Source organism: Malania oleifera, chromosome 7 (genome assembly GCF_029873635.1).
Source record: "Malania oleifera isolate guangnan ecotype guangnan chromosome 7, ASM2987363v1, whole genome shotgun sequence".
Lineage (NCBI taxonomy): Eukaryota > Viridiplantae > Streptophyta > Magnoliopsida > Santalales > Ximeniaceae > Malania > Malania oleifera.
Genome location: NC_080423.1, coordinates 53,917,639 through 53,928,596, shown reverse-complemented (window position 1 = coordinate 53,928,596; position 10,958 = coordinate 53,917,639).

Sequence of the window (10,958 nt, the reverse complement as noted above, 5' to 3'; positions counted from 1 at the left end):
TCCTCAATCAAGTTGCTAAAAGTACTTAACATGCATCTTTGAAAAGTAGTTGGGGCATTGCATAGCCCAAATGGCATTCTCCTAAAGGCAAAAGTTCCAAAGGGACAAGTGAAGGTAGTCTTCTCTTGGTCCTCTGGAGCTATTTCTATTTGATAATAAATGGAGAATCCATCTAAAAAACAATAATATTCATGTCTTGCCACTTTTTCTAAAACATAGTCAAGGAAAGGCAAACGAAAATGATCCTTCTTAAAGGCAGCATTCAATTTCCTATAGTTTACACACATCCTCTAGCCTGTGGTCTCTTTAGTAGGCACCAATTCTCCCTTATCATTTTCTAGAACAGTTGTACCAGATTTTTTTGGGACAACTTGTATTGGGCTAACCCATTTACTATCAACAATTGGATATATGATGCCTATGTCTAACAATTTCAAAACTTCCTTTTTTACCACTTCTTTCATTGTGGGGTTTAGTCTCCTTTGCATCTCTCTAGAGGGTTTTGAATCCTCTTCCAAATATATCCTATGTGTACAAATGAGAGGACTTATACCTTTAATGTTGACAATGGACCAACTAATGGCTGATTTGTGTTGTGTCAAAATTCTCAACAACTTACTTTCTTGGTCAGGAGTCAACAATGCAGAAATCATCACTGGAAATGAGTTCTCTAGTCCAAGGTAGGCATATTTTAGCTCCGGCAGCAGTGGCTTTAATTCTAGCACTGGTGTCTTCTCATTGGATGGTTGTGCTGGGGTTTGTATTGCCGGTAATGGTTCAAATTTGAGCTTCCATTGCATCTCAGTTGAGTCACCTGCAACACAAAGAGAAGAAAAATGATCAATGGACTCAGTTAAATCAAGGGAATCTTCTAATTCCTCCCACTGCTAATCACAATCATAATTTAACCAAGGAGTGTCTACAATTAAAGATTCCAGTGAATTGACTTCTTGAATGTCTTCATGTTCTTGAGGTTGCCTGCACAAATTGAAAATATTCAGTTCTAAAGTCATATTTCCAAAACTCAATTTTAAAACACCACTCCTACAATTGATTATGGCATTAGAAGTTGCTAAAAATGGTCTTCCCAAAATCACAGGTGGTGAAGAATTTGCGTGGGATGACACTTTCATATCTAAGACCACAAAATCCATAGGGTAGTAAAATTTATCCACTTGGACCAAGACGTCCTCAATGATACCCTTAGGAATTTTTATGGATCTATCAGCAAGCTACAAGATAATGGATGTGGTTTTCAATTCCACTAGACCCAATTGTTAATACACACTATAAGGTAGCAAATTAACCCCCGCACCTAAGTCTAGCAAAGCCTGCCCTATCTTAGAGTTTTCGATGACACATGAAATAGTAGGTGACCTAGGATCTTTGTACTTAGGTGGTGTGTGATTTTGAATAATGGCACTAACTTGCTTAGTGAGGAAGGCCTTTTTATGCACATTCAGTTTGTGTTTTATAGTGCACAAATCCTTTAGAAATTTAGTATAAGTAGGAATTTGTTTTATAGCATCTAGAAGTGGAATGTTAATCCTAACTTGCTTAAAAATTTCCAGGATTTTGGCATGCTGTTTATCCTTGTGAAAAGAAAGCAAATGTTGTGGAAACGGTGCAAGTATGGGACATGTATCATTATGTGAATTTAAAGTGCTCGACTCACCACTATCAAGAGGAGGGTTAGCATATTTACCTCAACTTCCTGCGCTATGGGCAGGGTCACCCAAAACCTTACCATTCCTCAAAGTTGTAATAACTTTTACTAATTTCACATTGCTCCCTTCACTCGAATTCTGAGATGATCGACTGTGCCCTTGTGGATTGGGCTAGGGTTGAGCTGGAAACTTTCCTTTCTCCTGGTTACTCAAAGTGGTGGTTACTTTAGTGAGAGTCCCTTTGATGTCATTGATGGCCTGAGAGTTCTGGTTGTTGATCATGCTCTAACTCTATATAAGCTGTCGCAAGCTAATAGTTAGCTGTTGTATTGAGTCTTCCACTCCTCTTCTCTACATTGGGGGTGGCTGATTTGGAAAATGAGGTGGTCCCAAGCCTTGGCTAGTGGCTGCATAAGGATTATATTGACTTGGTTCCTGCATAGATGGCCCCACTTGGTCATTTTTCCAACTGAGATTTGGATGATTTCTCCAACCTGCATTATACGTATTAGAATAAGGTCCAGAAGAATTCTTAGAAACCATATGAACTGGGTTAGATTGATTAAGAAAAACTTCCTTAAAAGCAGGAATAGTTGGACATGCATCAGTCACATGTCTTGGATCCTCACATATGCTGCAATTTTCAGAAAATGATGGTAAAACATGCATTTCATTTACCTTCTTAAGTTCAATGGACTCTAACCTTTTGGATATCAATGCAAGCCTAGCATTCAAATCATCAACTTCTTTCAATCGGTACTTACCACCCCCACCAATGCATTTTTGCTTTTTAGATCTATCATACACATCAGAGACATCCCAAGATTGGGCATTTTCAGCTAAATAATCAAAAGCTTCTTCGAGCCCTTTATTGAAAAACTCACCATTGCACATTGTTTCTACAAATTGCCTCATCTTTGGTTGCAACCCCTCATAGTAAAAACTGATGACCCTCCAATTTTCATACCCATGGTGAGGACATGCATTTAAGAGATCTTTGAAACGTTCCCAACACTGATAAAATGTTTCCACATCCTTTTGGAAAAAAATCATGGTTTGTATTTTCAAAACATTAGTTCTTTGCAAGGGAAAAAATTTCTTTAAAAGGCCAGTTTGCATTTCTTGCCAAGTCCCAATGGATCTTGGTCTTAAAGAATTCAACTAGGTTTTTGCTTTGTCTTTTAAAGAAAATGGAAACAATTTCAGTCTTATTACCTCCTCAGTGCATGTTCTATCCATGAATGTGGAACAAACTTCTTCAAACTCTTTAATATGCAAATATGGGTTTTCAGATTCAATGCCATGAAAATGAGGTAACAACGGAATCATCCCAGGTTTAAAATTAAAAGAATTTGCATTTAAAGGTAGAATAATGTAGGATGGGGTGCTGGTCCTAACAGGTTGCAAATATTCTCTGAGTGTCCTATTAGGGTTCTCCATATTATGAGGTTCATTCTCAGCCATGATGCTACATGTGACAGATGGTGATTCAAATGATTCAAGTGAAACAGATTCACTCGATGATGAGGTGGATGAGTTTGTCCTGACTAGTCTAAATGTGTTATCTCTAGCCCAACTAGTCATACAAATTCAGTATAAACACAATAAAAGCAAATAGGTCAAAGGAGAGGAAGTAGATATCACTCAGGCTGTGAAGACGTTCACAACTCTATAAGTACCCTCTCTGAAATCTGAGAAACACTTTGATGACACCAACTGATCCCCGGCAACGGCGCCAAAAACTTGACTCGTTCTGAGTTGTGCTTCCAAGTGCAGAAGTGTCAAGTTGTATCAAGGATGAGTCCAGGATCATATTCCACAGGGACCACTGAGTATCAAAGTATTTATGAAAGGTTAGTGAGATCCTATTGCTACAAAATGTGGGTTGAAAGTCTTTTTGGTCTTTTATGATTTTGAAAACAGTAAACAAAATGCGAGGAGCTTGAATAAACTATCAAAATGAGACTTAAATTTTATCAATTTTTCAAAAATGTAAATCTAATAACGTGACCAAAAGTAAATAGATTAACTGAGACAATTTTACCAAACACTCGGGTTACGGGTTCAAAGTCTATATTCCTTCCACCATTTACTAATTTCCTAGGCCTTACTCCTCTTTTTGTAAATCCAATCAAGGCATTCATAAGATGAAGTTTTATTACTAAAGCTTGAGTAAATTTGCCACATCTGAACAGAAGAAAATAAAAACTCTCATTAAGCATCAACCGAATGTCATGTAAATTAGTTGATGAAAATCCTAGATTAAATCAAGGTTTTGATGTGCCTAACGCCAACAACAAAACAAGAATAAGAGCCAGCGATTTATCAACAATGCCTTAAAATTCCGGTTTCAACCAAATAAAAATTTATCAATAATTTCTTAGGAGAACTAATAAACCATGGAAAACAAACGACATCGACCCATAACCCAAGTTATCAAACTTAGCCACTCATGCCTGCAATCCACCATTTTCGAGTCAAATTAATTCCATGGTGGCTCATTGCATCAATAAAATGAAAGATAGCAAAATAAAACAAACCTAACACTTGAACGATAGCAAAACACAAGAAAAATACAAACTTTAATAAAACCAATCCTAACTAAACCGAGTTTCGACAAAATATTGAATTTTGAAAAGAACAACTATTCTAACCAAAGCACCCTTTTTTTTTTTTTTTTAGAACTGCCAAACTTACAGAAATAAACCGACCTACCACTAAATTACTTGAAATCAAACAAAATAAAAAAACAATTGAATAATTATTGCCGTAAAAACCAAAGCATTTAAAATTCAAATTTATTTCAAATAACAATTACGATAAAAAGAATAATAGCATTCACTTAAACATTAACGTAAAAAAAAAAACAAGAATAAGAGAGAGAAGGGGAGAGAGAGAGAGAGAGAGAGAGAGAGAGAGAGAGAGAGAGAGAGAGAGAGAGAGAGAGCCATGGGGTTGTGGCAGTAGCTGGCCGAGGCTGTATGGAGTGGTGGAAGAGCACCGGGTGGTGGAGGTTGGTGCTCTCGGGTGGAGCTGCTATGGTGGCCGAGAGCTGGGTTGAAGACTGCTGCATAGGAGGTTGCCGAGGCTGCTTTGGAGTTCTCTGCTACCTATTGGAGGAGTTGCTTCATAGAAGGTTGCCGCAGGGAGAGTTGGTGGCCGTTTTCTCGGGGTGGAGCAACTATGGTGGTTGCAGAGGACTGGCCGAGGATGGGTGCTGGATTGTTGGAGTTGCTTTGGGGATGCTCGGGTGCTGGAATAGGGGAGAAAAAGGGAAGACAAGTAGAGAGCTGAGAAAAAGAGAGAAAAAGAAAACATAAGGAGATGGAGAGTGTGAAGCCGGAGAGAAAAGAGAGCAGAGAACTTTTTTTGCGATAAAAAATTACCACAAGTTCATAAATTGTTCAATAAAACTCAAAAATTATAACTAGGGAACTTTTTTAAAATATTGGACATAATTATACATTTAATTAAAAATATAAGCCCTAATGACCGGATTAAGATGCCTAATTACGCAGTTTTAGCATGTAATTAGAAGCCATGAAGATTAAAGTATATACATCTTGGCACAATCCATAGAACTAAAAGAGTTGAAGAATGAAGATGCAAGCAACAAGTTCAAGATCATCATGAGAATGGGTATTTAGAATTGAATGTAATTACTTATGTCATATGATTTAATTCGAAGCTCAAAATATACCCTAAACTGACCTTAGGACTCATGCATCTCATGAAAATATTTAGGGGATATTTATGGACTTAGAGACCTTTTTTAAAACCCTGAAAAATATTTTATAAAAGAGCAAAGAAAGAGAGAAAAATAGATTTTTGAAACTAAAGTGAAAAAAATCAGAAAGTGTTCTATTCAGAATACCGAAGTCCCTGCCCAAAAGTATGAAGTGTCAACTTCAGAAGACTAAAGTGTACGCTTAGTCGTCTAAAGATTCAACTTTGAAGACTAAAGGTTAAGCTAGTCGTCTGAAGAATTTCTTTAGAAGACCGAAGATTAAGTTCAGTCGTCTGAAGATTTATTGGAGAAACACATAAACAGGAGGAAACACATCAGAAGACTGAACCTTGACCTCAGTCGCCTGAGTTAAGGCTACATTGATCTTCAGAAGGGCATTCTAGCAATTGTTGTGCATTCAACATGGTATTGAGGTTTGGTAAATCGATCTATTTGTTACTACTTATTCTCAAAGAGTTTTTCATCTCAAAATCTATCATTGAATATTATTTGAGAGATTGATTTTGAGTGTACTTATATACATATAGATTCTTTTGAAGAGATCACTACTTGAGATAAGTTTTGCCAATGGTTAAATATTTTTGATTCAAGTGTGTATTCATTTAAAGACTCGATATTTTCGATATTACAAAACCACTTGATTAAATATTCTTAGAGCTCATAACTATATATATTATTGAGGGTTATTTTCTAAAAAATATTATATTAGGTTTTTAATCTTTGGAACACATATCATATATATATACATACATATACAAAGATCATATTGTGTTTTGGATATTTTTAATGAAACTTATAGATCAAGATTTTTGGAAAAAAACTGAATTACATATTTCTATTGAGCTTATTTGGTTGGATTCAATATTTGAAGCGGAATAGTCATATTCTTTTAAACCAAAGATTATTTAAAACCCTAACTTCTCAAAAGCACTTACTTATATAATTATTTTGGGAGATTTGATCAAAGGAAAATTTTATAAAGCATATCATTCATATAACAATTACATCGTTACATACATACTGAGCTTCAAGTTTTATCATATGTGTTAGGTTTTCTATTGTACTCACTAGCTTTGTTAGAAGCAATATTGAGTTGTTTTGTAGATTTGAAATTCTATATTGTAATCACGGTTCGGGTTGTGAACCGAGTGAGGAGGAAGTTGTGCCTTTTGTAAGCAGGGGATGTAAGGGAAACTCCATCTCGGTTAAAGGAGAAGGGATTTAGTGGAATCCTTGAGTGGGTTGCTCAAGGCGAGGATGTAGGCCGGGTTGGCTGAACCTTGTTAAAATTGTATTTGCCTTCTCTTTTCCCTTACTCTTTTTAATTTCTACAACGCATTTCATTACCTATCTCGCATGTGTGTATGTTGAATAACCCCACACGCACTTGATAATTAATTGGGTAAAATCGAATTGATTGAGATTATAATTCGAATCAATTTCATATCCCTACAATTAATTTGTTAAATATATAAATAGGGAATAAGTAGTAAATAATCTTAAAGAATTTTTAAATAAACCCAATTCACCCCCCCTCTTGGGATTACACCTGAATTAACATAGTCTTTTAGTGATAAAGGATAATTCTTCATCCTCCGATTCATTATCTTCATCCTCATCACCAAAACTTTCTTTACTAGGCTTAAGGGCTATTTATTTCTTGTTTTTATTATTGTTCTCTGAATTTCTTTCATTCATTGTCATTTCATATGTGAGTAGAGAACCTATCAATTCATCTAGGAAGGTGTTTTTCAAGTTTCTTCCTTCTGTAATGGCACTAGCCTTAGGTTCCCAAATTGGTGGTAATCCTCTAAGGATTTTTCAGATCATTTCATAAGTTGAGTAATTTTTCCCTAAGGCATTGAGGGAGTTTATCATGTGAGTGAACCTAGTGTACATATTAGTGATGATTTCATCCAGACCCATTTTAAAAGCCTCATACTCACTTGAGAGCTGAAATTAGGATAGCTTTCCAAGAGGGGGGTGAATTGGGAATTTAAAAACTTTCTTTTTAATACCTTTTAAAAATACTTAACTTCTTTTATTGTTTAACCAATTCTTTTACTTGTTTGTTTAATTTGTCAAACACACAATAACTTCGTTTCTTTTATACAATAAACAACACAAGCTCTTAAACAACTAAATCACCAAACAACCTTTCAATCAACCACACTATCCAAACTAATCAAACACAATTTGAAAGCAAACAACCAAACCAAAATTAAGATATATAGTAGTAAGAAATTAGGACGGTTGTTTGTTTATGTATGCCTTATAAATATGAATCAAGCCCTATAGTTGAATGATATGCTTGTTAAAATAAATTTGCTTCTTTTATATGATTTACGACCACACATCCACACTCTTCCCAAAATTCAGAATTCAAGTAAACTATTAGTTAATTTTCTTTGGGTGTTTTAACCAAGTAACATACTCCCGTATGGTTTCCGCAAAGTATGGTTTAACCAACGTACTCTCTTTCGGTTTCCGTAACCCAAATCAAAATTAAACTTTAAGTTTGTTTGATTTCCAAATATACGTAGTGTATATGATTTCAAATTTAAACCATCCACGCAATATAAATATGCTGGAAAATAAAGAGTAAGGGAAAGAGAGAGTGAGACACTGGATTTTACGAGGTTCGGCTTCAACACAGCCTACGTCCTCCCCTTTTGAAAAACCACCAATGGATTCACTAAACCTGTTCCTTTACCGGGCAGAACAATACCTTTACACACTTCTTCAGAAGGCTAGAGCAGCACCTCTCTAAGCGATAATCCTTCGCCTAGCCAACGATCCAGAAAACCTGGAATCATCACAATCTACAAGAATATAATATAAATTCTGCGTACAAAAAATACTCTCAAAATTTAAAGCAGGTTGTACAAATTGAGATGTAAATTGTACTTCAAAAAACTAAAGCAAATTAGAATATATGAAGCTCTAAAGTTTTTAGAAGTCACCAATGGTTCGTTTAAAAGAGAAATGGAATTGTAACCCGGAACCGAGCTTTGCTATTTTCAATCTACCAAAATTCTAGAATTCCTCTCGAGCAAAAGATGTGAGTAAAGAAGAACTTAAGGAGAATTTCAGCACAAGATGAATTTCAAATTTTATATGATTTCTCTATTTTCTTGTGTTTTCTCTATCATATTTTTTCATTACCCAAAGAGATATTTATAGGCTTTTTCAAAGAATAATGTCCTCATTAAATTATTGAAATAATTTTGAAATTCAAAAATTTTCAAAAAAAAAAACAATTTTCTCATGTAATTAGGTAGCAATAAATTATTGAATTAATTTTGAAATTTAAAATTTTTCCAAAGAACAATTTCCTCATTTAATTAAATTATTGAATTAATTTTGAAATTCAAAATTTTTCCAAGGAACAATTTCCTCATTTAATTAGGTAGCATTAAATTATTGAATTAACTTTGAAATTCAAAATTTTTCCAAAGAACAGTTTCCTCATTTAATTAAATTATTGAACTAATTTTGAAATTCAAAATTTTTCCAAAGAACAATTTCCTCGTTTAATTAAATTATTGAATTAAACTCTTCTTTGCTTAATTAATCTTGGAATATTAACTTGTTCAACCTTGAAAAATGTGTTCCAGGACTTAAACTAAAGTCTCTAAGTCTTTTTGCCTAATGAGCTTCAAAATGAAAAAAAAGCAAAAAACATATTTTAAACTCTTTTAACAAGGTGTTTCTTAGTTTCTTTTGACTTGGAGAGCTTCACATATCTAACTAGCATTTGGCTTTGAAGTACTTACAATAGTTCTTCTGATTATGGTCTTCTTAAACTCTTCAGCCTTTTGAGGTTAACTTTTAACTCTGGGTTTGCTTGCCCTTTAAACATTTTGAGGAGCTTTTACTAGATTAGAATTGAGCTTCAACCTATCAACCTTGAGAGTTCTTTTACCTAAAACACATCACTTAATATCATATGTTAAAGAATCCTTCATTTTGTTATCATGAAAACAGGATTGAAAAGCCTAGTTAGGTCAACAATCTCCCCTTTTTTGATAATGACAAATGAGGAGCAAAAATATGAATAAGCATAAAAAATCTCCCCCTTACAATTAGCATTTTTCTACTCCCCCTTACAATAAGCATTATTTTAACAATTTGTAGATTCAAGATCAAACATGCTCATTGCCCAATTTTTCATTCTTATCGAGCTCAACATGCTCAAATATGATTTTTCACTATCATGCTATCATGCTCAACATTCAATATCATGCTCTCAATCAGGCCAAAATTTTTGCTCCAAATACTACTCCCCCTTTTGACATCAATCAAAAAGGGTAAACATTTAAAAGAACATATGATCACACACTTCTCAATCATGCCAAAATTCAATATCATATTTCAAATTCGGCATTCTTATTTCATATGTGTTGTGAAATTTTTGAATTTTCAATCATGCATATGGAGCTCAACATTCATATTTGTGAAAAAAACTTAAAAAAATTTGTCCTGCATAATGCATCATTCAAATACCAAGATTATGACAATATTACCAATGCTCATAATCATGTTGTATTGCTTAAAGATCAAGTGATATATTCATGGATACCAATATACATCTTAGTTATTCATATTGAAGTTTTATCATGCACTTCTCATAGATTCTAATTTTTCATTTTTTCATGTGATTATAAGCATACATGGTGAAGATATTTAAAAAATGGCTTTATGCTTAGATTTTCAAAATACCAATTTCAAGATGCCAACTTTTCAAACATCCACATGTAGCATGCTACATATCACATATCATGAGCCTAAGAGACAAGGAAAGCAATTCAAACTCAGTGTTGAATTATACAACACATAAAAGTACATGCCAAAACAAATTTTGATTACTCAAAAGAGACAAACCCTAGGTGATCCTAGAGATTGTAGATATTTCTTTAAGTCTGGTTCCTTTTAGTTTACTTCTCTACTATGTAGTAGACCAAGTTCTCTTCTTATGGTTATAAATCTATCTTCTGAGAGTGGTTTAGTAAAGATATCAGCCCATTGGTCATTTGTATTGATGAATTCCAGATTTATGTCTTCTTTTTGAACATGATCTCTTAGGAAGTGGTGTCTTATGTCAATGTACTTTATTCTTGAGTGTGAAATAGGATTTTTAGATATGTTAATCGCACTCATGTTATCACACTTAATTGGTACAATTGTGTAGTTTAAATTGAAATCTCTTAATTGTTGTCTTATGTAAAGAGTTTGTGCACAACAACTACCAGCTGCTACATATTCGGCCTCAGCAGTTGACAAAGCCACGAAATTTTGTTTCTTAGAAAACCAAGAAACTAAAGATCTTCCTTAATAAGTGGCATGTGCCACTTGTACTTTTTCCATCTATCTTACAATTGGCATAGTCCGTATCTGAATAACTGATCATTTCAAAACCAGTGTCTTTAGGATACCATAGTCCTAAGTCCATTGTGCCTATTAAGTATCTTAGGATTCTTTTAACGGCAATTTGGTGTGATTCCTTAAGTGTTGATTGAAAACGTGCACACATACACACACTA